Source organism: Grus americana, chromosome 19 (genome assembly GCF_028858705.1).
Source record: "Grus americana isolate bGruAme1 chromosome 19, bGruAme1.mat, whole genome shotgun sequence".
Taxonomy (NCBI): domain Eukaryota; kingdom Metazoa; phylum Chordata; class Aves; order Gruiformes; family Gruidae; genus Grus; species Grus americana.
This window is the reverse complement of record NC_072870.1, coordinates 13,154,934-13,180,406: the sequence shown is the minus strand read 5'-3', so window position 1 is coordinate 13,180,406 and position 25,473 is coordinate 13,154,934. Positions and strand designations below refer to the sequence as shown.

Genomic DNA, 25,473 nt, shown 5'->3' with positions numbered 1-25,473 from the left:
TTGCAGGCAGACCAAGAGCAGCTCTGACGATGCGGTACGCTCATCAAACATCTTTCACGCAGGAATAACAGATGTACTCCTTTACCACGGGACGCAGCCGGCACAGGGACAAATTTCATGCTGTTTTTGTCACACGACCGTCCTTCTGCACCAGCCAGTGGGTTCAGAATTAAGGACAGGACAGGCTAAATGCTCACACGAGCCTCCTATCCGTAAGAAACTATTAAAAATAGAAAAAAAAACTTCCACGTTTTAGATCGCGTTGCCTTAGGGACTGCCTCCTTCAAAGCCTGCCTGTTGGGGGGGGGGGGGGGGGGCGCGTGTGCGCGCACGCACGCGCGTGAGGCGTGGAAATCGGTCGCAGAATTCAGTTGCCTAACGAGAGACGGCCCTTCTCCTCGCAAGGCAAACGTTTCAAAACGTCGTACTCTTTTCCGATTTTACCGGCTGGTACTGGGGTTGCCCTACCAGCATGAGTTGGGGACCCGTCCCTCTGGGTCCGTGCGACGCCAAATTAAATATTCTGCAAGTAACCGAGCAGGAGATGGAAAGTAAGCTAAGATACTCTCTGCCGTACAACGTTTGTTCGCCATCGTCCCCGAGGGAATCGCACAAAGCCCACGCTTGCCGAACCGGTACGTCGGAGGCCCTACGGGAAACGGCGCTGACGTTTCGCCAAGCTCTTCTCCTGTCAAGAAGAGGACCTTTTCTGCGGCATCCCTATTGGCGTTCGGTCTGCTTTCGGCTCATTCTGGCAGGTCAGCTTTCAGAGAAAGCCTGAGATTTCAAACCGCCAAGCAACATTCACGATTCTTGCTCTCTGACTACGGGGAATTTCAGCGAATCGGAACGCTACTTGGAGCCACGTTCCGGGTCTGTTTCGCCGCAAACCAAATATCTAAGCCACGGACCGGGCGCCCGTAGAAAAATTACTTTAAAAGATTAAAGACAAGCACAGTACTCACTTTTCTGAAATTTCTTCCGGTAGCGCCATCAATTTAGCGGCCGAACCCAGCCGTCGAAATTCCGGTGCAACGGAGCGAGCAGGAACGTGTCCGTGCCGCTCTTCCCTGGCCACGGAGCCTTCCGCTCTACCCGTTACTGCGAACGTACGGAGCATCGGCGCAGCAGCACCTGTGGAATAACGCACCGCCCACAGCTATACAGAAGAAGAATCCGAGACGACGGTAGAAGACCCCAGACCAAAAGTCACCGCGGGACTAAGGGACGCGCGGACAGCGCGCGAGGGGCGGGTGTCCGGGACCCAAGCGTGGAACGGCCCCGGGATTTCTTTGTTCGGGGTCCCTCTCTCTGGAGGCACCCCGCCCGGGCCGATCCCGCTGCTGCACCTTTCAGTTACGTTAATTATTTTACAAAATCCGACACCCGGAGACTGCTGCCGGAAGCCTCGGGTCGAGCCCGGAGGAGGAGGAGGAGGAAGCGCGCCCGAGAAGAAGCGTGCGCGCGACACCGTGAACGGGGTGCGAACGCTGGGGCGGCAGCTGCTCCTCCTCAAACAGAGACAGAGAGAGAAAGAAGAGGGGGAAAGCCACAGGGTACAGAGGGCGGAAGTGGAAAAGAGGGGCCGGGAGCCGGACAGAGGGAGGTGGAGAAAGAGGCCGTCGGAAGGGAAGGGACGGGCTGCGGGGCAGAGGGGGACTTGCCAGCGCCAGGTTTGCGGTTCCACCCGATAATCGTAAAGGTCTCTGCCAACCTCGACGATTCGGTCGCTTTAAAAAACAATCGGGATCTCGAGGCGGACCGAGGGAGAGACGGAGAATATAAAAACGGTCGCGGCTAAGAGGGCAGAGAGGGAGGAATCGCGAGACAGGGAGAGGCAAGCCGGGCAGGGGAAAAAGTCCCGACAGGCTGCTGCAGCGACAGGGAGGAATTGAAGATTCGAGAGAGGGAGCTGGACAGAGAGAGAGACGGGGAAAGGTAAGACGGTGGCGAGCTACCGGGCAGAGAAGCAGAGTTTAATGCCGGGGACCGGGAGAGGGACAGAGAGGGAAGGAGAAAGGAACGAAGGGACGGGCTGCGGGGCAGACAGGGAGGAAGGAAGGAAGAAAGAAAGAGGGACAGGGAGCCAGACGAACCGCGACGGGGAAAGAAAAAGGTACCGACGGGCTAGGAGGCAGAGAGGGGAGACTTTAGAAAAACAGGGACGGGGAGCGAGACGGAGCCAGACCGAAAAAAGGAACCGTAGCGACGGGTGCCGGGACAGAGAGGCGGGCCTTCAAAACGAGGGGCAGGGAAGAGGCTCAAGAGGGACGGAGAAAGAGAGAGACTCACGACGACTCGCTACGGAGCCGAGAAGGAAGACCTCGAACAACAGGAACGAGGAGCCGCACAGAGAGAGCCAGAGACGGCAGAAATACCGACGGGCTACAGGACCGAGGGGGAGGAATGCAGAAACAGTGGCTGGGGGCCGGACAGAGAGACAGGGAGAGAGAGAAGGAAACAATAGCCACGGGCTACGGGGCAGAGAGAGCGAGGACCTAAAAAAGGTGGGGACAGGCAGCCCGTCAGAGCGAGATGGAAAAAGAACATAGCGGGGAGCAGAAAGCAAACCAAAAAACCCCACAGCGGGGTGGGAAAGCGAGGGGGGCAGAGGAGGGCCCGCGACGCAGAGGAGAGGCGATGGGGCCCCGCGGGCCCAGGACTCACCGCAGCTCTGGCTCTCGGCGCTGCCGGGAGAGCTTGCCAGCGCAGACGCTTCTTTCTCCTGCTCTCCGCCTTTCCTTTGCTGTCACTCCGGTCGCTCGGCTGTCCTCCGCCTAAGAGAATACACGGGTGTCTTACAGCTCCGAGGAGACGAGTCTGCCTAGATGAGTAGCCTGCCTCCCTGCCTCCCTCCCTCGGTACGCGGCCGCACCGTGCTTTGGATTACGCGTGGCGACCCTGCGGTGCCCGTCGGCAGCCTGACCTGCCGCGGAGCGCAACGAGGGATCTTTCCTCACGCGGCGAGGCAGGCGCTCTCTTGCCTGCAGCGGGAGGCAGCTGCCGGCCGGAGAGCCTTCCATCTCTTCTTCTTCTTCTTCTTCACCTTTCTCTGGCCATTCCAGCTTCCCTTAGGGCAGCTCCTGTCCACGGCCGGTAAGCGCTCCGCCGCCTGTCCCTTTTCGCCCCCACGCCACGAGGCGAGCCAGGCCAGGCACAGGCGAGGCGGGTGCAGTCGACGGCATCCCCAAGGGAGGGACGGGCAACCACGTCCTCAGCGCGGCCTGGGAGAGGGAAAGAAAAAGCAGTGGCCGTTACTACCGGAGGTCGGCCCTGGCCGGAGACCCTCCTCCTTCTGCAGGGGCTTCCGGAGACGCCGCTCTTTCCCTGCGCTGCTGCCGCTGCCGCCGCCGCCAGCACCCCCGTTCAGGAAGAAAGCGGCACAGGCGAGGGCCAGCTTGCCGCCTTCACGCCAGGGCTCGGGGGCGGCCTGGGGCTGCCGGACAGGCTTCCGGAGAGTCCGACCGGTAGCGCTCGTCTCGGGACACCGGGCAACGCCTCACCGCGCGCGCGCGCGCTCTCGTAGCACGGCCGCACCGCTGCTCGGGAGTGGCTGGAAGCCTGCAGAAAACCACTCGAAACCGGCAAAAAAACCCCAACCTCGCGCTCCTGCGAGAGCAAGTCGGGCTGTCCGGCAGCCACGTCCGCGAAAACCACGCCTCCCGGCACGCACTGGCAAGCGCCGCGTGGCAGCCATTAGAGTGCCGTAAGACTACACTTCCCGGCGTGCTCCGGGGAGCCAATATGGCCGACCAGCAGCCGCGTGCCCCAAGACTGCAACTCCCGGCGTGCCGCGGGAGGCAGCCTTCCACGCTTCCTGACCCTGCGGGGACACCGTCCCGTGCCCTCACCCCAAAGCCGACTCACCCGAAAGCCCCGCCGAGCCGCGACGGCAGCCCCGAGCTCCGCAGCGCGGCTCCGGGCTGGCGCCCCCCCCCCCGCCTCCCCTCAGCCACCTCCGAAAGGCGCGGACGCCCGCCGGCTCCGGGCAGCCCCCGCCGCGCGGCTCCGGACGGTCTCCCCGCCCGGTTCCGACACGGCGCGCACCCCCCCACCCGCCGCACGGCTCCGGGCAGCCCCCCTCCCCTCTGTGACACGGACCCCGCCGCCCCGCCGCCCCCCCGCCTCTCCTCGGAGGCGGCACCGCTGCCGCCGCCCTCCTCGGGGCTTTCCCCGGGACCCGCCGGTCCGTCCCGCTGCCCCGCTCACCTTCTCCCTCCGTGCAGCCGCAGCCCGGCGACGCCTCCGCTCCTCCCTCGGCTCACAGCAGCCCCTGCACACCGGCTGCCGGCAGCCGGTTCCGGGGAGGGGGCGTGGCGCTGCACTGCGCATGCGCGGCGCTGCCGCCGCAGTACCGAAATTTGGTCGCTAGGCGGCAGCACCGAGCGAGCATGCGCTGTGCGCTGCGTGAGGGGCGGGGCTTGGCGTGCGTCGGGGGCGGAGTTTGCGTGAGGGGCGGGGCTTGGCGTGCGTCGCGGGCGGAGTTTGCCTCGGGGGCGGAGTTTGCGTGAGGGGCGGAGTTTGCGTGAGGGGCGGAGTTTGCGTCGGGGGCGGAGTTTGCGTCAGGGGCGGGGCTTGGCTTGCGTCGGGGGCGGAGTTTGCGTGAGGGGCGGAGTTTGCGTGAGGGGCGGGGCTTGGCTTGCGTCGGGGCGGAGTTTGCGTGAGGGGCGGAGTTTGCGTCGGGGGCGGAGTTTGCGTGGGGGCGGAGTTTGCGTCGGGGGCGGGGCTTGGCGTGCGTCGGGGGCGGAGTTTGCGTGAGGGGCGGAGTTTGCGTGAGGGGCGGAGTTTGCGTCGGGGGCGGAGTTTGCGTGAGGGGCGGGGCTTGGCGTGCATCAGGGGCGGAGTTTGCGTGAGGGGCAGGGCTTGGCTTGCGTCGGGGCGGAGTTTGCGTCGGGGGCGGAGTTTGCGTGAGGGGCGGTGCTTGGCGGGCGTCAGAGGCGGAGTTTGCGTGAGGGGCGGGGCTTGGCGTGCATCACGGGCGGAGTTTGCCTCGGGGGCGGTGTTTGCGTGAGGGGCGGGGCTTGGCGTGCGTCGGGGCGGAGTTTGCGTGAGGGTCGGGGTTAGCGTCGGGGGCGGAGTTGTCGTGAGGGGCGGGGCTTGGCGTGCGTCGGGGGCGGAGTTTGCGTGATGGGCGGAGTTTGCATGATGGGCGGAGTTTGCATCAGGGCGGAGTTTGCGTGAGGGGCGGGGCTTGGCATGCATCGGGGGCGGATTTTGCATCGGGGCGGAGTTTGCGTGGGGGCGGAGTTTGCGTGAGGGGCGGGGCTTGGCTTGCGTCGGGGCGGAGTTTGCACCGGGGGCGGAGTTTGCATCAGGGGCGGGGTTTGGCGTGCGTCGGGGGCGGAGTTTGTGTGAGGGGCGGAGTTTGCGTGGGGGGCGGGGCTTGGCGTGAGTGGGGGCGGAGTTTGCGTGAGGGGCGGAGTTTCCGTGAGGGGCGGGGCTTGGCGTGAGTGGGGGGCGGAGTTTGCGTGGGGGCGGAGTTTTTGTGGGGGGTGGGGCTTGGCGTGAGTCGGGGGCGGGGTTTGTGTGGGGGCGGAGTTTGCATGAGGGGGGCATGGCGTGCGTCAGGGCGGAGTTTGCGTGAGGGGCGGGGCTTGGTGTGAGTCGGGGTGGAGTTTGCGTGGGGGGCGGAGTTTGCGTGGGGGGCGGGGCTTGGCATGAGTGGGGGGCGGAGTTAGCATGGGGGCAGGGCTTGGTGTGAGTCGTGGGCGGAGTTTGCGTGGGGGGCGGAGTTTGCGTGGGGGGCGGAGTTGGCGTGGGGGGCGGCGTTTGGCGTGGGGGGCGGGGCTTGGCGTGGGGGGCGGCGTTTGGCGTGGGTCGGGGGCGGCGTTTGGCGTGGGTCGGGGGCGGCGTTTGGCGTGGGTCGGGGGCGGCGTTTGGCGTGGGTCGGGGGCGGCGTTTGGCGTGGGTCGGGGGCGGAGCCAAGAAGCATCACTTTTGGATCCCGAGGATGCGAGCAATGTGACCTTGTTGAATACGTTAATACCCCCACACACACCTCCTCCCCTGCCCTCCATCACGGCCCCTCGCCCCCCCCCCCCGCAAAGGAAGCGCCAACGCAGCCGGCACGGCAAAAGAGACCGCAAGCGTTTATTCAGTCACACACAGAGCCGGTTCCGGGAGAGACTCCGCACCGGGGCTCGGGGCCCGGCCCTGGGGCACCTCGGCTGTCCTACCCAGAGCCACGCTCGCCAGTCCGGCGTGGAACAGACACACGGTCGGTCCGTCAGGCTGCTGGAGAGCTGGGCTGCTACGTGCAGGCTGCCGCCAAAACCGAGGAGCCGGCTGCAGGACGCTAGAAGAGAGGAGAAAAGGGGCAGCCAGCTGGATGGGGGGGGCGGCGGCGGCGGCGAGCGAGAAAGCACGAGGCAAGGAAAGGGACGGCGAGTGAAGGACGGGGACAGGGAGCCTGACAGAGAGGCAGGAAGAAGCGGCAGGAAGAGAGGCAGCGGGACGGCGACTGACAAACCAGGACGGGGAGCGGGACAGAGAGGCAGAAACGACCCTGGGCGGGCAGCGCCACGGCGAGGGAGGAAAAGAGAATAAGGGCAGGGAGCCGGACCGAGAGGTACGGCGAGGGACAGCGGCACGGGGAGCAGGACAGAGCAACAGAGAATAAAAAAAGGAAGCGGGAGCGTGAGAGAACCGGGCTGGGGAGCAGGGAGAAGGAGAGATAAAAGGAGAGAGCAACAGAGGGGAAGAGGACCGGGGAGCGGGACGCTGGGGCAGAGTGAGAAAAAGAGGGGCAGGGAGCAGGACAGAGGGGCAGAGGCAGAAGGAGGACAGAGGGACAGAGAGACAAAAGAGGGAGACGAGGACTGGGCAGAGGGGAGAGAAAGACGGGGGCAAGGAGCAGAGACACAAAGGTGCCAGGAAAAGGACGGTCAGATGGAGCGAGAAACAGGGTCGGGGAGCAGGACAAAAGGACAAAGAAAAAGGCGAGGAAGAAGGAAGGAAGCATAAAGGTGGGACAGGGAACGGGACATACGCAGTGAAACAAAGCAGAACAGAGAAGAGAGGACAGGGATTGAGGAACAGAGAGAGAGATGCAGGCTGGTACACAGAGACGGCGAAGGTAAGCAAAACCAGCGACAGGCAGGAGGACCTGGTTCTGACAACCCATCGCTCCCGGTGTCGCTTCCACGGCCTCAAAAAATGCGACGTGCCGCAAGACAAGAGAATGGGAGAGTGAAAGCAAAGGCACGGGAAACTTCACGCTCTTAGTAATTTCACTGAGCATCACAGCTTACAGTTACTCAATGTCTTCCGGTGTCACAGGGTGAGGTACAACTGATTTCGTCTCCATATCTCTGGACAGAGCTTTTCTCATATCTGGGGGGGGGGGGGAAGAAAAAAAAAAAAGATATTCTAAGACGACAGTCCTTGCACAAAGCCACGTTCAGCGAATTCTCTATTACAATAAGGTCGTTTCTAACCCAGAAGATTTCACAGAATCATAGAGTATCTCAAGTTGGAAGGGACCCATACGGATCGCCGAGACCAAGCCCCCGCTCCACGCGGGACTACCTAAAACTAAACCGTGCGACTAAGAGCATCGTTCAGACGCTCCTTGAACTCCTGACAGGCTCGGTGGCTGCGACCGCTTCCCTGGGGAGCCTGTTCCGTGACTGAGCGACCGCCCTCTCAGTGAAAAGCCTTTTCCCAACGTCCGGTCTGAACTTGCCCTGACGCAGCTTCGTCCCGTTTCCTCGGGTCCTAGTGCCGGTCACCGGAGAGAGCGGAGGTCAGCGCCTCCCCCTCCGCCGTCCCCCTCGAGGAAGGTGTAGACTGCGATGAGGTCACCCCTCGGCCTTCCCTTCTCCAAGCTGAACAAACCAAGTGACCTCAGCCGCTCCCCCTAAGTCTCGCCTCGGAGACCTCTCGCCATCTCGGCCGCCCTCCTCCGCGCACGCTCCGAGAGCGTTGTTCGGCGGCACCGCTCTCGACTGGAACCTAACGCTGCACGTAACTCAACTGAGCGGAAAGGAAATGACGGGCTAAAGGGACAAATACACGATTTAAGGCAGCCGCAACGATGGCAGATGTCTGTCCGTAGCCCTTCTATTTATTTCACAGCGCTCCTGCGTACCAAACGAACGGTACCAGAGCCGAAAAGGTATACGGCGTGGCCACGTTACCCCTCGGGGAGGACGGCGAAAGGAGAGAAGATCTAGAAAGAGGAAGCAGCTGGTACTTCGCTTTTGGTAACAGAATTAACATCAACACGTTCCTTCCCTTTGAAATTGAAAACGCCACCCAATTCTCTGCCACTGTTGACCACCGACACTTGTAAATTTCTAGTGAAACAGCTGAGGAAAACAAAGTTTCAGGTCCCTGGCTAGGGGAAGAAACCAGGCAAGCGCCGCCGTTCCTTCCCCCCGACAACACTAGCAAAAAAAACCAGCCGCTGGGGGCGAGCGTTCCTCCGAAAGAAAAATCAGGTGAGAAACCGCATTTTTATTTTCAGCTTACCTACAGGATAAATGTCTTTGTAGTTGCTACAAAACGTGTAAACTGCACAAAGATTAAGTTTTGTAACCGATCTAAGGTTCAGTACGAAAAACTACCTAAAGGAGTACGCAAAGTCCCACTCATCAACACTTATCTGACCCTGTTTCATATAAAAAAAAAAAAAAAAAAAAAAAAAAAGTAATGCTAATCACACAGACAAGCCCAGGAACCCTCAACATGAGAATCTTTCCGTTCAGCCGGAGGCAGAACGAGTACTTACCACGGGCATCCTCATCTGGCTCTCCGCTGCTAGCAGAGCGGCACGCCAACGCTGTCCGGTACACGCCGTAGTACGCCTAGTTGCTTCTACGTATTTACCGCCGCCTGATTTGATACTCTCACAAAGAGATCGACGAAAAAGCCACCCTTTCTTTGAAAAAATAAAAACCAAAACCACACAGTTAAGGAACGGTAGGCGAACGTATTTCTAAATCATAACCCACGACTTGCAGGCAGACCAAGAGCAGCTCTGACGATGCGGTACGCTCATCAAACATCTTTCACGCAGGAATAACAGATGTACTCCTTTACCACGGGACGCAGCCGGCACAGGGACAAATTTCATGCTGTTTTTGTCACACGACCGTCCTTCTGCACCAGCCAGTGGGTTCAGAATTAAGGACAGGACAGGCTAAATGCTCACACGAGCCTCCTATCCGTAAGAAACTATTAAAAATAGAAAAAAAAACTTCCACGTTTTAGATCGCGTTGCCTTAGGGACTGCCTCCTTCAAAGCCTGCCTGTTGGGGGGGGGGGTGGGGGGGCGCGTGTGCGCGCACGCACGCGCGTGAGGCGTGGAAATCGGTCGCAGAATTCAGTTGCCTAACGAGAGACGGCCCTTCTCCTCGCAAGGCAAACGTTTCAAAACGTCGTACTCTTTTCCGATTTTACCGGCTGGTACTGGGGTTGCCCTACCAGCATGAGTTGGGGACCCGTCCCTCTGGGTCCGTGCGACGCCAAATTAAATATTCTGCAAGTAACCGAGCAGGAGATGGAAAGTAAGCTAAGATACTCTCTGCCGTACAACGTTTGTTCGCCATCGTCCCCGAGGGAATCGCACAAAGCCCACGCTTGCCGAACCGGTACGTCGGAGGCCCTACGGGAAACGGCGCTGACGTTTCGCCAAGCTCTTCTCCTGTCAAGAAGAGGACCTTTTCTGCGGCATCCCTATTGGCGTTCGGTCTGCTTTCGGCTCATTCTGGCAGGTCAGCTTTCAGAGAAAGCCTGAGATTTCAAACCGCCAAGCAACATTCACGATTCTTGCTCTCTGACTACGGGGAATTTCAGCGAATCGGAACGCTACTTGGAGCCACGTTCCGGGTCTGTTTCGCCGCAAACCAAATATCTAAGCCACGGACCGGGCGCCCGTAGAAAAATTACTTTAAAAGATTAAAGACAAGCACAGTACTCACTTTTCTGAAATTTCTTCCGGTAGCGCCATCAATTTAGCGGCCGAACCCAGCCGTCGAAATTCCGGTGCAACGGAGCGAGCAGGAACGTGTCCGTGCCGCTCTTCCCTGGCCACGGAGCCTTCCGCTCTACCCGTTACTGCGAACGTACGGAGCATCGGCGCAGCAGCACCTGTGGAATAACGCACCGCCCACAGCTATACAGAAGAAGAATCCGAGACGACGGTAGAAGACCCCAGACCAAAAGTCACCGCGGGACTAAGGGACGCGCGGACAGCGCGCGAGGGGCGGGTGTCCGGGACCCAAGCGTGGAACGGCCCCGGGATTTCTTTGTTCGGGGTCCCTCTCTCTGGAGGCACCCCGCCCGGGCCGATCCCGCTGCTGCACCTTTCAGTTACGTTAATTATTTTACAAAATCCGACACCCGGAGACTGCTGCCGGAAGCCTCGGGTCGAGCCCGGAGGAGGAGGAGGAGGAAGCGCGCCCGAGAAGAAGCGTGCGCGCGACACCGTGAACGGGGTGCGAACGCTGGGGCGGCAGCTGCTCCTCCTCAAACAGAGACAGAGAGAGAAAGAAGAGGGGGAAAGCCACAGGGTACAGAGGGCGGAAGTGGAAAAGAGGGGCCGGGAGCCGGACAGAGGGAGGTGGAGAAAGAGGCCGTCGGAAGGGAAGGGACGGGCTGCGGGGCAGAGGGGGACTTGCCAGCGCCAGGTTTGCGGTTCCACCCGATAATCGTAAAGGTCTCTGCCAACCTCGACGATTCGGTCGCTTTAAAAAACAATCGGGATCTCGAGGCGGACCGAGGGAGAGACGGAGAATATAAAAACGGTCGCGGCTAAGAGGGCAGAGAGGGAGGAATCGCGAGACAGGGAGAGGCAAGCCGGGCAGGGGAAAAAGTCCCGACAGGCTGCTGCAGCGACAGGGAGGAATTGAAGATTCGAGAGAGGGAGCTGGACAGAGAGAGAGACGGGGAAAGGTAAGACGGTGGCGAGCTACCGGGCAGAGAAGCAGAGTTTAATGCCGGGGACCGGGAGAGGGACAGAGAGGGAAGGAGAAAGGAACGAAGGGACGGGCTGCGGGGCAGACAGGGAGGAAGGAAGGAAGAAAGAAAGAGGGACAGGGAGCCAGACGAACCGCGACGGGGAAAGAAAAAGGTACCGACGGGCTAGGAGGCAGAGAGGGGAGACTTTAGAAAAACAGGGACGGGGAGCGAGACGGAGCCAGACCGAAAAAAGGAACCGTAGCGACGGGTGCCGGGACAGAGAGGCGGGCCTTCAAAACGAGGGGCAGGGAAGAGGCTCAAGAGGGACGGAGAAAGAGAGAGACTCACGACGACTCGCTACGGAGCCGAGAAGGAAGACCTCGAACAACAGGAACGAGGAGCCGCACAGAGAGAGCCAGAGACGGCAGAAATACCGACGGGCTACAGGACCGAGGGGGAGGAATGCAGAAACAGTGGCTGGGGGCCGGACAGAGAGACAGGGAGAGAGAGAAGGAAACAATAGCCACGGGCTACGGGGCAGAGAGAGCGAGGACCTAAAAAAGGTGGGGACAGGCAGCCCGTCAGAGCGAGATGGAAAAAGAACATAGCGGGGAGCAGAAAGCAAACCAAAAAACCCCACAGCGGGGTGGGAAAGCGAGGGGGGCAGAGGAGGGCCCGCGACGCAGAGGAGAGGCGATGGGGCCCCGCGGGCCCAGGACTCACCGCAGCTCTGGCTCTCGGCGCTGCCGGGAGAGCTTGCCAGCGCAGACGCTTCTTTCTCCTGCTCTCCGCCTTTCCTTTGCTGTCACTCCGGTCGCTCGGCTGTCCTCCGCCTAAGAGAATACACGGGTGTCTTACAGCTCCGAGGAGACGAGTCTGCCTAGATGAGTAGCCTGCCTCCCTGCCTCCCTCCCTCGGTACGCGGCCGCACCGTGCTTTGGATTACGCGTGGCGACCCTGCGGTGCCCGTCGGCAGCCTGACCTGCCGCGGAGCGCAACGAGGGATCTTTCCTCACGCGGCGAGGCAGGCGCTCTCTTGCCTGCAGCGGGAGGCAGCTGCCGGCCGGAGAGCCTTCCATCTCTTCTTCTTCTTCTTCTTCTTCACCTTTCTCTGGCCATTCCAGCTTCCCTTAGGGCAGCTCCTGTCCACGGCCGGTAAGCGCTCCGCCGCCTGTCCCTTTTCGCCCCCACGCCACGAGGCGAGCCAGGCCAGGCACAGGCGAGGCGGGTGCAGTCGACGGCATCCCCAAGGGAGGGACGGGCAACCACGTCCTCAGCGCGGCCTGGGAGAGGGAAAGAAAAAGCAGTGGCCGTTACTACCGGAGGTCGGCCCTGGCCGGAGACCCTCCTCCTTCTGCAGGGGCTTCCGGAGACGCCGCTCTTTCCCTGCGCTGCTGCCGCTGCCGCCGCCGCCAGCACCCCCGTTCAGGAAGAAAGCGGCACAGGCGAGGGCCAGCTTGCCGCCTTCACGCCAGGGCTCGGGGGCGGCCTGGGGCTGCCGGACAGGCTTCCGGAGAGTCCGACCGGTAGCGCTCGTCTCGGGACACCGGGCAACGCCTCACCGCGCGCGCGCGCGCTCTCGTAGCACGGCCGCACCGCTGCTCGGGAGTGGCTGGAAGCCTGCAGAAAACCACTCGAAACCGGCAAAAAAACCCCAACCTCGCGCTCCTGCGAGAGCAAGTCGGGCTGTCCGGCAGCCACGTCCGCGAAAACCACGCCTCCCGGCACGCACTGGCAAGCGCCGCGTGGCAGCCATTAGAGTGCCGTAAGACTACACTTCCCGGCGTGCTCCGGGGAGCCAATATGGCCGACCAGCAGCCGCGTGCCCCAAGACTGCAACTCCCGGCGTGCCGCGGGAGGCAGCCTTCCACGCTTCCTGACCCTGCGGGGACACCGTCCCGTGCCCTCACCCCAAAGCCGACTCACCCGAAAGCCCCGCCGAGCCGCGACGGCAGCCCCGAGCTCCGCAGCGCGGCTCCGGGCTGGCGCCCCCCCCCCCCGCCTCCCCTCAGCCACCTCCGAAAGGCGCGGACGCCCGCCGGCTCCGGGCAGCCCCCGCCGCGCGGCTCCGGACGGTCTCCCCGCCCGGTTCCGACACGGCGCGCACCCCCCCCCACCCGCCGCACGGCTCCGGGCAGCCCCCCTCCCCTCTGTGACACGGACCCCGCCGCCCCGCCGCCCCCCCGCCTCTCCTCGGAGGCGGCACCGCTGCCGCCGCCCTCCTCGGGGCTTTCCCCGGGACCCGCCGGTCCGTCCCGCTGCCCCGCTCACCTTCTCCCTCCGTGCAGCCGCAGCCCGGCGACGCCTCCGCTCCTCCCTCGGCTCACAGCAGCCCCTGCACACCGGCTGCCGGCAGCCGGTTCCGGGGAGGGGGCGTGGCGCTGCACTGCGCATGCGCGGCGCTGCCGCCGCAGTACCGAAATTTGGTCGCTAGGCGGCAGCACCGAGCGAGCATGCGCTGTGCGCTGCGTGAGGGGCGGGGCTTGGCGTGCGTCGCGGGCGGAGTTTGCGTGAGGGGCGGGGCTTGGCGTGCGTCGCGGGCGGAGTTTGCCTCGGGGGCGGAGTTTGCGTGAGGGGCGGAGTTTGCGTGAGGGGCGGAGTTTGCGTCGGGGGCGGAGTTTGCGTCAGGGGCGGGGCTTGGCTTGCGTCGGGGGCGGAGTTTGCGTGAGGGGCGGAGTTTGCGTGAGGGGCGGAGTTTGCGTGAGGGGCGGAGTTTGCGTCGGGGGCGGAGTTTGCGTCAGGGGCGGGGCTTGGCTTGCGTCGGGGCGGAGTTTGCGTGAGGGGCGGGGTTTGCGTCAGGGGCGGGGCTTGGCTTGCGTCGGGGCGGAGTTTGCGTGAGGGGCGGAGTTTGCGTCGGGGGCGGAGTTTGCGTGGGGGCGGAGTTTGCGTCGGGGGCGGGGCTTGGCCTGCGTCGGGGCGGAGTTTGCGTGAGGGGCGGAGTTTGCGTGAGGGGCGGAGTTTGCGTCGGGGGCGGAGTTTGCGTGAGGGGCGGGGCTTGGCGTGCATCAGGGGCGGAGTTTGCGTGAGGGGCAGGGCTTGGCTTGCGTCGGGGCGGAGTTTGCGTCGGGGGCGGAGTTTGCGTGAGGGGCGGTGCTTGGCGGGCGTCAGAGGCGGAGTTTGCGTGAGGGGCGGGGCTTGGCGTGCATCACGGGCGGAGTTTGCCTCGGGGGCGGCGTTTGCGTGAGGGGCAGGGCTTGGCGTGCGTCGGGGGCGGAGTCTGCGTGAGGGGTGGAGTTTGCGTCGGGGGCGGAGTTTGCGTGAGGGGCGGGGTTTGCGTCGGGGGCGGGGCTTGGCGTGCGTCGGGGGCGGAGTTTGCGTGAGGGTCGGGCTTAGCGTCAGGGGCGGAGTTGTCGTGAGGGGCGGGGCTTGGCGTGCGTCGGGGGCGGAGTTTGCGTGATGGGCGGAGTTTGCGTGAGGGGCGGAGTTTGCATCAGGGCGGAGTTTGCGTGAGGGGCGGGGCTTGGCATGCATCGGGGCGGATTTTGCATCGGGGCGGAGTTTGCGTGGGGGCGGAGTTTGCGTGAGGGGCGGGGCTTGGCTTGCGTCGGGGCGGAGTTTGCACCGGGGGCGGAGTTTGCATCAGGGGCGGGGTTTGGCGTGCGTCGGGGGCGGAGTTTGTGTGAGGGGCGGAGTTTGCGTGGGGGGCGGGGCTTGGCGTGAGTGGGGGCGGAGTTTGCGTGAGGGGCGGAGTTTCCGTGAGGGGCGGGGCTTGGCGTGAGTGGGGGGCGGAGTTTGCGTGGGGGCGGAGTTTTTGTGGGGGGTGGGGCTTGGCGTGAGTCGGGGGCGGGGTTTGTGTGGGGGCGGAGTTTGCATGAGGGGGGCATGGCGTGCGTCAGGGCGGAGTTTGCGTGAGGGGCGGGGCTTGGTGTGAGTCGGGGTGGAGTTTGCGTGGGGGGCGGAGTTTGCGTGGGGGGCGGGGCTTGGCATGAGTGGGGGGCGGAGTTAGCATGGGGGCAGGGCTTGGTGTGAGTCGTGGGCGGAGTTTGCGTGGGGGGCGGCGTTTGGCGTGGGGGGCGGCGTTTGGCGTGGGGGGCGGCGTTTGGCGTGGGGGGGCGGCGTTTGGCGTGGGTCGGGGGCGGCGTTTGGCGTGGGTCAGGGGCGGCGTTTGGCGTGGGTCGGGGGCGGCGTTTGGCGTGGGTCGGGGGCGGAGCCAAGAAGCATCACTTTTGGATCCCGAGGATGCGAGCAATGTGACCTTGTTGAATACGTTAATACCCCCACACACACCTCCTCCCCTGCCCTCCATCACGGCCCCTCGCCCCCCCCCCCCGCAAAGGAAGCGCCAACGCAGCCGGCACGGCAAAAGAGACCGCAAGCGTTTATTCAGTCACACACAGAGCCGGTTCCGGGAGAGACTCCGCACCGGGGCTCGGGGCCCGGCCCTGGGGCACCTCGGCTGTCCTACCCAGAGCCACGCTCGCCAGTCCGGCGTGGAACAGACACACGGTCGGTCCGTCAGGCTGCTGGAGAGCTGGGCTGCTACGTGCAGGCTGCCGCCAAAACCGAGGAGCCGGCTGCAGGACGCTAGAAGAGAGGAGAAAAGGGGCAGCCAGCTGGATGGGGGGGGCGGCGGCGGCGGCGAGCGAGAAAGCACGAGGCAAGGAAAGGGACGGCGAGTGAAGGACGGGGACAGGGAGCCTGACAGAGAGGCAGGAAGAAGCGGCAGGAAGAGAGGCAGCGGGACGGCGACCGACAAACCAGGACGGGGAGCGGGACAGAGAGGCAGAAACGACCCTGGGCGGGCAGCGCCACGGCGAGGGAGGAAAAGAGAATAAGGGCAGGGAGCCGGACCGAGAGGTACGGCGAGGGACAGCGGCACGGGGAGCAGGACAGAGCAACAGAGAATAAAAAAAGGAAGCGGGAGCGTGAGAGAACCGGGCTGGGGAGCAGGGAGAAGGAGAGATAAAAGGAGAGAGCAACAGAGGGGAAGAGGACCGGGGAGCGGGACGCTGGGGCAGAGTGAGAAAAAGAGGGGCAGGGAGCAGGACAGAGGGGCAGAGGCAGAAGGAGGACAGAGGGACAGAGAGACAAAAGAGGGAGACGAGGACTGGGCAGAGGGGAGAGAAAGACGGGGGCAAGGAGCAGAGACACAAAGGTGCCAGGAAAAGGACGGTCAGATGGAGCGAGAAACAGGGTCGGGGAGCAGGACAAAAGGACAAAGAAAAAGGCGAGGAAGAAGGAAGGAAGCATAAAGGTGGGACAGGGAACGGGACATACGCAGCGAAACAAAGCAGAACAGAGAAGAGAGGACAGGGATTGAGGAACAGAGAGAGAGATGCAGGCTGGTACACAGAGACGGCGAAGGTAAGCAAAACCAGCGACAGGCAGGAGGACCTGGTTCTGACAACCCATCGCTCCCGGTGTCGCTTCCACGGCCTCAAAAAATGCGACGTGCCGCAAGACAAGAGAATGGGAGAGTGAAAGCAAAGGCACGGGAAACTTCACGCTCTTAGTAATTTCACTGAGCATCACAGCTTACAGTTACTCAATGTCTTCCGGTGTCACAGGGTGAGGTACAACTGATTTCGTCTCCATATCTCTGGACAGAGCTTTTCTCATATCTGGGGGGGGGGGGGGGGGGGGGAAAAAAAAAAAAAGATATTCTAAGACGACAGTCCTTGCACAAAGCCACGTTCAGCGAATTCTCTATTACAATAAGGTCGTTTCTAACCCAGAAGATTTCACAGAATCATAGAGTATCTCAAGTTGGAAGGGACCCATACGGATCGCCGAGACCAAGCCCCCGCTCCACGCGGGACTACCTAAAACTAAACCGTGCGACTAAGAGCATCGTTCAGACGCTCCTTGAACTCCTGACAGGCTCGGTGGCTGCGACCGCTTCCCTGGGGAGCCTGTTCCGTGACTGAGCGACCGCCCTCTCAGTGAAAAGCCTTTTCCCAACGTCCGGTCTGAACTTGCCCTGACGCAGCTTCGTCCCGTTTCCTCGGGTCCTAGTGCCGGTCACCGGAGAGAGCGGAGGTCAGCGCCTCCCCCTCCGCCGTCCCCCTCGAGGAAGGTGTAGACTGCGATGAGGTCACCCCTCGGCCTTCCCTTCTCCAAGCTGAACAAACCAAGTGACCTCAGCCGCTCCCCCTAAGTCTCGCCTCGGAGACCTCTCGCCATCTCGGCCGCCCTCCTCCGCGCACGCTCCGAGAGCGTTGTTCGGCGGCACCGCTCTCGACTGGAACCTAACGCTGCACGTAACTCAACTGAGCGGAAAGGAAATGACGGGCTAAAGGGACAAATACACGATTTAAGGCAGCCGCAACGATGGCAGATGTCTGTCCGTAGCCCTTCTATTTATTTCACAGCGCTCCTGCGTACCAAACGAACGGTACCAGAGCAGAAAAGGTATACGGCGTGGCCACGTTACCCCTCGGGGAGGACGGCGAAAGGAGAGAAGATCTAGAAAGAGGAAGCAGCTGGTACTTCGCTTTTGGTAACAGAATTAACATCAACACGTTCCTTCCCTTTGAAATTGAAAACGCCACCCAATTCTCTGCCACTGTTGACCACCGACACTTGTAAATTTCTAGTGAAACAGCTGAGGAAAACAAAGTTTCAGGTCCCTGGCTAGGGGAAGAAACCAGGCAAGCGCCGCCGTTCCTTCCCCCCGACAACACTAGCAAAAAAAACCAGCCGCTGGGGGCGAGCGTTCCTCCGAAAGAAAAATCAGGTGAGAAACCGCATTTTTATTTTCAGCTTACCTACAGGATAAATGTCTTTGTAGTTGCTACAAAACGTGTAAACTGCACAAAGATTAAGTTTTGTAACCGATCTAAGGTTCAGTACGAAAAACTACCTAAAGGAGTATGCAAAGTCCCACTCATCAACACTTATCTGACCCTGTTTCATATAAAAAAAAAAAAAAAAAAAAAAAAAGTAATGCTAATCACACAGACAAGCCCAGGAACCCTCAACATGAGAATCTTTCCGTTCAGCCGGAGGCAGAACGAGTACTTACCACGGGCATCCTCATCTGGCTCTCCGCTGCTAGCAGAGCGGCACGCCAACGCTGTCCGGTACACGCCGTAGTACGCCTAGTTGCTTCTACGTATTTACCGCCGCCTGATTTGATACTCTCACAAAGAGATCGACGAAAAAGCCACCCTTTCTTTGAAAAAATAAAAACCAAAACCACACAGTTAAGGAACGGTAGGCGAACGTATTTCTAAATCATAACCCACGACTTGCAGGCAGACCAAGAGCAGCTCTGACGATGCGGTACGCTCATCAAACATCTTTCACGCAGGAATAACAGATGTACTCCTTTACCACGGGACGCAGCCGGCACAGGGACAAATTTCATGCTGTTTTTGTCACACGACCGTCCTTCTGCACCAGCCAGTGGGTTCAGAATTAAGGACAGGACAGGCTAAATGCTCACACGAGCCTCCTATCCGTAAGAAACTATTAAAAATAGAAAAAAAAACTTCCACGTTTTAGATCGCGTTGCCTTAGGGACTGCCTCCTTCAAAGCCTGCCTGTTGGGGGGGGGGTGGGGGGGGGCGCGTGTGCGCGCACGCACGCGCGTGAGGCGTGGAAATCGGTCGCAGAATTCAGTTGCCTAACGAGAGACGGCCCTTCTCCTCGCAAGGCAAACGTTTCAAAACGTCGTACTCTTTTCCGATTTTACCGGCTGGTACTGGGGTTGCCCTACCAGCATGAGTTGGGGACCCGTCCCTCTGGGTCCGTGCGACGCCAAATTAAATATTCTGCAAGTAACCGAGCAGGAGATGGAAAGTAAGCTAAGATACTCTCTGCCGTACAACGTTTGTTCGCCATCGTCCCCGAGGGAATCGCACAAAGCCCACGCTTGCCGAACCGGTACGTCGGAGGCCCTACGGGAAACGGCGCTGACGTTTCGCCAAGCTCTTCTCCTGTCAAGAAGAGGACCTTTTCTGCGGCATCCCTATTGGCGTTCGGTCTGCTTTCGGCTCATTCTGGCAGGTCAGCTTTCAGAGAAAGCCTGAGATTTCAAACCGCCAAGCAACATTCACGATTCTTGCTCTCTGACTACGGGGAATTTCAGCGAATCGGAACGCTACTTGGAGCCACGTTCCGGGTCTGTTTCGCCGCAAACCAAATATCTAAGCCACGGACCGGGCGCCCGTAGAAAAATTACTTTAAAAGATTAAAGACAAGCACAGTACTCACTTTTCTGAAATTTCTTCCGGTAGCGCCATCAATTTAGCGGCCGAACCCAGCCGTCGAAATTCCGGTGCAACGGAGCGAGCAGGAACGTGTCCGTGCCGCTCTTCCCTGGCCACGGAGCCTTCCGCTCTACCCGTTACTGCGAACGTACGGAGCATCGGCGCAGCAGCACCTGTGGAATAACGCACCGCCCACAGCTATACAGAAGAAGAATCCGAGACGACGGTAGAAGACCCCAGACCAAAAGTCACCGCGGGACTAAGGGACGCGCGGACAGCGCGCGAGGGGCGGGTGTCCGGGACCCAAGCGTGGAACGGCCCCGGGATTTCTTTGTTCGGGGTCCCTCTCTCTGGAGGCGCCCCGCCCGGGCCGATCCCGCTGCTGCACCTTTCAGTTACGTTAATTATTTTACAAAATCCGACACCCGGAGACTGCTGCCGGAAGCCTCGGGTCGAGCCCGGAGGAGGAGGAGGAGGAAGCGCGCCCGAGAAGAAGCGTGCGCGCGACACCGTGAACGGGGTGCGAACGCTGGGGCGGCAGCTGCTCCTCCTCAAACAGAGACAGAGAGAGAAAGAAGAGGGGGAAAGCCACAGGGTACAGAGGGCGGAAGTGGAAAAGAGGGGCCGGGAGCCGGACAGAGGGAGGTGGAGAAAGAGGCCGTCGGAAGGGAAGGGACGGGCTGCGGGGCAGAGGGGGACTTGCCAGCGCCAGGTTTGCGGTTCCACCCGATAATCGTAAAGGTCTCTGCCAACCTCGACGATTCGGTCGCTTTAAAAAACAATCGGGATCTCGAGGCGGACCGAGGGAGAGACGGAGAATATAAAAACGGTCGCGGCTAAGAGGGCAGAGAGGGAGGAATCGCGAGACAGGGAGAGGCAAGCCGGGCAGGGGAAAAAGTCCCGACAGGCTGCTGCAGCGACAGGGAGGAATTGAAGATTCGAGAGAGGGAGCTGGACAGAGAGAGAGACGGGGAAAGGTAAGACGGTGGCGAGCTACCGGGCAGAGAAGCAGAGTTTAAAGCCGGGGACCGGGAGAGGGACAGAGAGGGAAGGAGAAAGGAACGAAGGGACGGGCTGCGGGGCAGACAGGGAGGAAGGAAGGAAGGAAGAAAGAAAGAGGGACAGGGAGCCAGACGAACCGCGACGGGGAAAGAAAAAGGTACCGACGGGCTAGGAGGCAGAGAGGGGAGACTTTAGAAAAACAGGGACGGGGAGCGAGACGGAGCCAGACCGAAAAAAGGAACCGTAGCGACGGGTGCCGGGACAGAGAGGCGGGCCTTCAAAACGAGGGGCAGGGAAGAGGCTCAAGAGGGACGGAGAAAGAGAGAGACTCACGACGACTCGCTACGGAGCCGAGAAGGAAGACCTCGAACAACAGGAACGAGGAGCCGCACAGAGAGAGCCAGAGACGGCAGAAATACCGACGGGCTACAGGACCGAGGGGGAGGAATGCAGAAACAGTGGCTGGGGGCCGGACAGAGAGACAGGGAGAGAGAGAAGGAAACAATAGCCACGGGCTACGGGGCAGAGAGAGCGAGGACCTAAAAAAGGTGGGGACAGGCAGCCCGTCAGAGCGAGATGGAAAAAGAACATAGCGGGGAGCAGAAAGCAAACCAAAAAACCCCACAGCGGGGTGGGAAAGCGAGGGGGGCAGAGGAGGGCCCGCGACGCAGAGGAGAGGCGATGGGGCCCCGCGGGCCCAGGACTCACCGCAGCTCTGGCTCTCGGCGCTGCCGGGAGAGCTTGCCAGCGCAGACGCTTCTTTCTCCTGCTCTCCGCCTTTCCTTTGCTGTCACTCCGGTCGCTCGGCTGTCCTCCGCCTAAGAGAATACACGGGTGTCTTACAGCTCCGAGGAGACGAGTCTGCCTAGATGAGTAGCCTGCCTCCCTGCCTCCCTCCCTCGGTACGCGGCCGCACCGTGCTTTGGATTACGCGTGGCGACCCTGCGGTGCCCGTCGGCAGCCTGACCTGCCGCGGAGCGCAACGAGGGATCTTTCCTCACGCGGCGAGGCAGGCGCTCTCTTGCCTGCAGCGGGAGGCAGCTGCCGGCCGGAGAGCCTTCCATCTCTTCTTCTTCTTCTTCTTCACCTTTCTCTGGCCATTCCAGCTTCCCTTAGGGCAGCTCCTGTCCACGGCCGGTGAGCGCTCCGCCGCCTGTCCCTTTTCGCCCCCACGCCACGAGGCGAGCCAGGCCAGGCACAGGCGAGGCGGGTGCAGTCGACGGCATCCCCAAGGGAGGGACGGGCAACCACGTCCTCAGCGCGGCCTGGGAGAGGGAAAGAAAAAGCAGTGGCCGTTACTACCGGAGGTCGGCCCTGGCCGGAGACCCTCCTCCTTCTGCAGGGGCTTCCGGAGACGCCGCTCTTTCCCTGCGCTGCTGCCGCTGCCGCCGCCGCCAGCACCCCCGTTCAGGAAGAAAGCGGCACAGGCGAGGGCCAGCTTGCCGCCTTCACGCCAGGGCTCGGGGGCGGCCTGGGGCTGCCGGACAGGCTTCCGGAGAGTCCGACCGGTAGCGCTCGTCTCGGGACACCGGGCAACGCCTCACCGCGCGCGCGCGCTCTCGTAGCACGGCCGCACCGCTGCTCGGGAGTGGCTGGAAGCCTGCAGAAAACCACTCGAAACCGGCAAAAAAACCCCAACCTCGCGCTCCTGCGAGAGCAAGTCGGGCTGTCCGGCAGCCACGTCCGCGAAAACCACGCCTCCCGGCACGCACTGGCAAGCGCCGCGTGGCAGCCATTAGAGTGCCGTAAGACTACACTTCCCGGCGTGCTCCGGGGAGCCAATATGGCCGACCAGCAGCCGCGTGCCCCAAGACTGCAACTCCCGGCGTGCCGCGGGAGGCAGCCTTCCACGCTTCCTGACCCTGCGGGGACACCGTCCCGTGCCCTCACCCCAAAGCCGACTCACCCGAAAGCCCCGCCGAGCCGCGACGGCAGCCCCGAGCTCCGCAGCGCGGCTCCGGGCTGGCGCCCCCCCCCCCGCCTCCCCTCAGCCACCTCCGAAAGGCGCGGACGCCCGCCGGCTCCGGGCAGCCCCCGCCGCGCGGCTCCGGACGGTCTCCCCGCCCGGTTCCGACACGGCGCGCACCCCCCCCACCCGCCGCACGGCTCCGGGCAGCCCCCCTCCCCTCTGCGACACGGACCCCGCCGCCCCCCCGCCTCTCCTCGGAGGCGGCACCGCTGCCGCCGCCCTCCTCGGGGCTTTCCCCGGGACCCGCCGGTCCGTCCCGCTGCCCCGCTCACCTTCTCCCTCCGTGCAGCCGCAGCCCGGCGACGCCTCCGCTCCTCCCTCGGCTCACAGCAGCCCCTGCACACCGGCTGCCGGCAGCCGGTTCCGGGGAGGGGGCGTGGCGCTGCACTGCGCATGCGCGGCGCTGCCGGAGTTTGCTTCAGGCACACGGCTCGGCGTGGGTCAGGGGCGGAGCCAAGAAGCATCACGTTTGGATCCCGAGGATGCGAGCAATGTGACCTTGTTGAATACGTTAATACCCCCCCCCACACCTCCTCCCCTGCCCTCCATCACAACCCCTCACCACCTGCAAACGAAGCGCCAACGCAGCCGGCACAGCGAAAGAGACCACAAGCGTTTATTTGGTCACACACGGACCCGGTCCGCACCTCGGCACTCGTTCTGATATCCATCTCTGTCTCTTCACCAGCAATGCAGCACTGTGAAAGTAACTGCTGTACTTCAGCCCGCTAGTTGCTGCTCACCTGACCGGCATCACCTCCTGTATCCACATCTTACAGGGTCCACACCCAGGCTTGCACCTTCCAAATAAAAGCCACACAAATCTGCATATAGTCCTATAGCCACCAGCCATATCTTCCCTCCAACACCACCGCCCAACCCACCTTCTTACAGCCCTCTGCTTGCCTCCTCTCCTGATCTTTGGTGCGCATCTTCTCTCTGCACCTGAAAAAGAAAACCCCAGATTATTAAACAAGTCAGCCAGTTGCTGAGTGAGAGCCAGACAATTCCAGACTGGCCATACTGACACACTAACCATACACTTATTGCTATTCCACCTAACCCTGACTCGACACCCCCAGGCAGAGCAGCTCCACAGCCACCACACACAAAGACCAACACGACACAGCACGCTACAAGGGATGCGAGTCAAAGATGAGAGAAAACTCTTGGCAAGAAGAATGACTCCCAGACCAGAGGGGCTGCTGAACAAAGACGACCTACGGGGTGCGACACCCAGGCAAGGAAGCTGTATGGTGTGTTGGGTTTGCGTGGCAGGGTTTTGGTAGCGGGGGGGCTACAGGGGTGGCTTCTGTGAGAAGCTGCTAGAAGCTCCCCCTGTGTCTGACAGAGCCAATGCCAGCCGGCTCCAAGACGGGCCCGCCGCTGGCCAAGGCCAAGCCAATCAGCACCTCTGTGATAACATATTTAAGAAGTAGAAAAACACTTGGAGAGAGAGAGCTTTTGCAGCCGGAGAGAGGAGTGAGAAGATGTAAGAAACTCTGCAGACACCAAGGTCAGTGCAGATGGAGGGGGAGGAGGAGCTCCAGGCGCCGGAGCAGAGATCCCCCTGCAGCCCGTGGTGAAGGCCATGGTGAAGCAGGCTGTCCCCCTGCAGCCCATGGAGGAAGGATGAGGGGGTGTAGCGATTCCACCTGCAGCCCGTGGAGGACCCCACGCCGGAGCAGGTGGAGGCACCTGAAGGAAGCTGCGGCCCGTGGGAAGCCCACGCTGGAGCAAGTTCCAGGCCGGACCGGTGGACCCGTGAAGAGGGGAGCCCACGCCAGGGCAGGTTTGCTGGCAGGACTTGTGACCCCGTGGGGGACCCCACGCTGGAGCAGTTTGCTCCTGAAGGTCTGCACCCCGTGAGAGGGACTCCATGCTGGAGCAGGGGAACGATGAGAGGAGTCCTCCCCCTGAGGATGAAGAAGCAGCAGAAACACCGTGAGATGAACTGACCGTAACCCCCACTCCCCGTCCCCCTGTGCCGCTGAGGGGGGGAAGGTTGAAGCCGGGAGTGAAGTTGAGCCCGGGAAGATGGGAGGGGTGGGGGGAAGTGTTTTAAGAGTTGATTTTATTTTCTCATTCCTCTACTCTGTTTTGCCTAGTAATAAATTAGATGAATTCCCTCTCTAAGTTTGGTCTGTTTTGCTCGTGACAACAATTAGTGAGTGATCTCTCCCTGTCCTTATCTCGACCTACAAGCATTTCATTATGCCTTTTCTCCCCTGTTTAGTGAATGAGGGGAGTGAGAGAGCAGCTCTGGTGGGCACCTGGCCTCCAGCCAGGGTCAACCCACCACATATGGCAACCCCACAAAAGAATTGACTGTAAGTGACCCGGTACAAGAAGTTACTGTCAAAACTGAGATGATGGATGCAGCAAGAAGCCTGTCTTCAAGACCTAAGCACGTATGGATGCAGGGAAGAAGCCCCAGTCCATGAGAAGGGAAGGCTAGAGAGCAGAGCTCCCGATGCAGCAAAAAGAGGACCCACCGGCAACTTCTGAGAATCAAGACCAATCCACGCCATAAGCTTGTTATGCAAGAAGCCCCCGACTGGCACTATGCCGATGAGTACGGGCATTTGAGACCCTAGGGATGGTGCCCGAGACGCACGCTGTGCCCCTTGAGCGCAGAGAGGGCATTGAGACCTGAGGAAGGGCTAAGACACAGAAGACAAGATACATGACAAAACAGACAGACTGGAACTGCCCTGCCCAGTCTAGCAACATGCTGACAAGTAACCCACTCCCTTAGCCCACCCAAGGGAGACTGCTCCTGGACAGCCCTCTTCCCTATGCTAACTTTAAATGCCTCCACTCCCCCCAATCTCATCCCTGCAACTCCCAACCTTGTTCCCTCCTCCCAGACCCTCCCTGGTCCCAGTCCCTCAACTTAGCTTTCAGAGGGGCAGGGATCCAGAACCATCAGCAACAGTAACATCAACACCACACATTTGCTAACTGGGACAGTCCTGCAGTCGCTCTGTTCTTCATTATCTGCAGTAAAACATCACCGTAAACAAGCAGCATCAGCAATAAGCCATTGCATCAGCCAACACTTACCTCTCCCATAACACCCCCCCATCCTCAGAAGGGCCGTGGCATTCTGCTCGCTTGCTCGTTCCACAGATGGACACAGTAGCAGTCACTGCTTGTGGTACCTGAGATGCCAAGAGACACAAAATTACTGTTACTCTTTGAGAAGTCACCAGCCCCATTCTCCTCCACTGCTGCTCACCTCAAATCCTCATCCAGTTCCAAAAGCAGCCAGCACAGCACCTAAAAAAACCAAAGAAAACCGCTTAAACAAGCTGCCATGATTTCCTGCTCTGAGACTCCAGTCCTGCTGACAACTGGCTCGCCTTATTGGCATACAGCTTTGCCCCTCCGAGGCTGCTTACAGCACCTGAAAAAAAACAAAGCAAAGGCCACACACCAAGGTGC

At 61.3% G+C, this 25,473-nt stretch overlaps 5 long non-coding RNA genes across 5 annotated transcripts; all 5 read right to left on the bottom strand.

The window, feature by feature from the left end:
* Positions 1 to 965: 965 nt before the first annotated feature.
* Positions 966 to 4,297, bottom strand: LOC129215245 (uncharacterized). The gene is made up of 4 exons (XR_008579940.1): positions 4,210 to 4,297; positions 2,961 to 3,224; positions 2,668 to 2,777; positions 966 to 1,134 (listed from the first exon to the last, which is right to left on the bottom strand). It is a non-coding gene; the product is annotated as an uncharacterized LOC129215245 (long non-coding RNA).
* A 1,829-nt stretch (positions 4,298 to 6,126) lies between these two features.
* On the bottom strand, positions 6,127 to 8,789 carry LOC129215244 (uncharacterized). Its single transcript, XR_008579939.1, has 3 exons — positions 8,732 to 8,789; positions 7,251 to 7,332; positions 6,127 to 6,295 (listed from the first exon to the last, which is right to left on the bottom strand). It is a non-coding gene; the product is annotated as an uncharacterized LOC129215244 (long non-coding RNA).
* A 1,134-nt stretch (positions 8,790 to 9,923) lies between these two features.
* Positions 9,924 to 13,261, bottom strand: LOC129215243 (uncharacterized). Its single transcript, XR_008579938.1, has 4 exons — positions 13,174 to 13,261; positions 11,919 to 12,185; positions 11,626 to 11,735; positions 9,924 to 10,092 (listed from the first exon to the last, which is right to left on the bottom strand). It is a non-coding gene; the product is annotated as an uncharacterized LOC129215243 (long non-coding RNA).
* A 1,996-nt stretch (positions 13,262 to 15,257) lies between these two features.
* LOC129215084 (uncharacterized) lies at positions 15,258 to 17,924 on the bottom strand. Its single transcript, XR_008579881.1, has 3 exons — positions 17,867 to 17,924; positions 16,382 to 16,463; positions 15,258 to 15,426 (listed from the first exon to the last, which is right to left on the bottom strand). It is a non-coding gene; the product is annotated as an uncharacterized LOC129215084 (long non-coding RNA).
* A 1,228-nt stretch (positions 17,925 to 19,152) lies between these two features.
* LOC129215114 (uncharacterized) lies at positions 19,153 to 21,113 on the bottom strand. Its single transcript, XR_008579894.1, has 3 exons — positions 21,059 to 21,113; positions 20,766 to 20,875; positions 19,153 to 19,228 (listed from the first exon to the last, which is right to left on the bottom strand). It is a non-coding gene; the product is annotated as an uncharacterized LOC129215114 (long non-coding RNA).
* Between the last annotated feature and the right edge of the window lie 4,360 nt (positions 21,114 to 25,473).